Source organism: Ovis canadensis, chromosome 1, assembly GCF_042477335.2.
Source record: "Ovis canadensis isolate MfBH-ARS-UI-01 breed Bighorn chromosome 1, ARS-UI_OviCan_v2, whole genome shotgun sequence".
NCBI classification, from domain to species: Eukaryota; Metazoa; Chordata; class Mammalia; order Artiodactyla; family Bovidae; genus Ovis; species Ovis canadensis.
Genome location: NC_091245.1, coordinates 18245399 through 18246523, shown reverse-complemented (window position 1 = coordinate 18246523; position 1125 = coordinate 18245399). Strand labels below are relative to the sequence as shown.

Here is a 1125-nt window from a genome sequence, read left to right as displayed (position 1 = left end):
TAATGGGGAAGTCACCTAATACCTGGTTCTTACTTTGAGCTTATTTACAGTATTCTGGCATGACCAGGGACTACCCAAGAGACTGATTCCTGCTTCTTCTGACTTGAGCTCAGATGGAAACGGTGACAGAGTCTGAATATCAGGCTGCTGAAAGCAGTGGCAGGTGCCGTGGCACATGCAGACTTCAGAGGCACTGCAGACCCATCAGCGGCTGGAGGCAAGAAATACAGGCAGAGTACTACAACAGAACATTTAAGGCCCTGAGAAGAAGCAGAGGTGAGACTCTTAGGGAAGTTAAGACATTTAAAAGCAGCTGTGGGGAGTTTTCTGGCAGTCCAGTGGTTAGGACACCATGCTTCCCCTGCAGAAGCCAGGGGTTCAATCCCTGGTTGGGGAACTAAGATCCCACAAGCTGAGCATAGTGCAGCCAAATAAATAAAAGCAGTCATGAATGCATATGAAAAGCACACAGCTAACATCATATAATGACAGAACACTGAAAGCTTTTCCTTTAAGATTAGGAGCTAAACAAGAATGTCCACTTCACCATGCTATTCGACATAGCACTGAAAGCCCAAGCCAGAGAAATAAGGCAAGAAAAAGAAATAAAACTCATTCAAACTGGAAAGGAAGTTAAATTACCTCTGTTCACAGAAAGCATGACATTATATGTAGAAAAACCTAGATTGCTTGAACTAATAAATGAATTCAGTAACATTACAAGATATGAAACCAACACACAAATATCAGTTTTATTTGGACTTCCCTGGTGGCTCAGATGGTAAAGCGTCTGCCTACAATGCAGGAGACCCGGGTTCAATCCCTGGGTCAGGAAGATCTCCTGGAGAAGGAAATGGCACCCCCTCCAGTATTCTTGTTTGGCAAATCCCGTGGACGGAGAGCCTGGTAGGTTACAGTCCATGGGGCTGCAGAGTTGGACACGACTGAGCGACTTCACTTTCACTTTTCACTTTCATGCATTGGAGAAAGAAATGGCAACCCACTCCAGTGTTCTTGCCTGGAGAATCCCAGGGACGGGGGAGCCTGGTGGGCTGCCATCTATGGGGTCTCACAGAGTCGGACACGACTGAAGCGACTTAGCAGCAGCAGCATGGCCACAAGAAG

At 46.4% G+C, this 1125-nt stretch overlaps 1 non-coding gene across 1 annotated transcript; it reads left to right on the top strand.

Annotated features, from left to right (window-relative positions):
* The first annotated feature begins 763 nt into the window (after positions 1–763).
* Positions 764–836, top strand: TRNAC-ACA (transfer RNA cysteine (anticodon ACA)). Its single transcript has one exon. It is a non-coding gene; the product is annotated as a tRNA-Cys (tRNA).
* The last annotated feature ends 289 nt before the right edge of the window (positions 837–1125 follow it).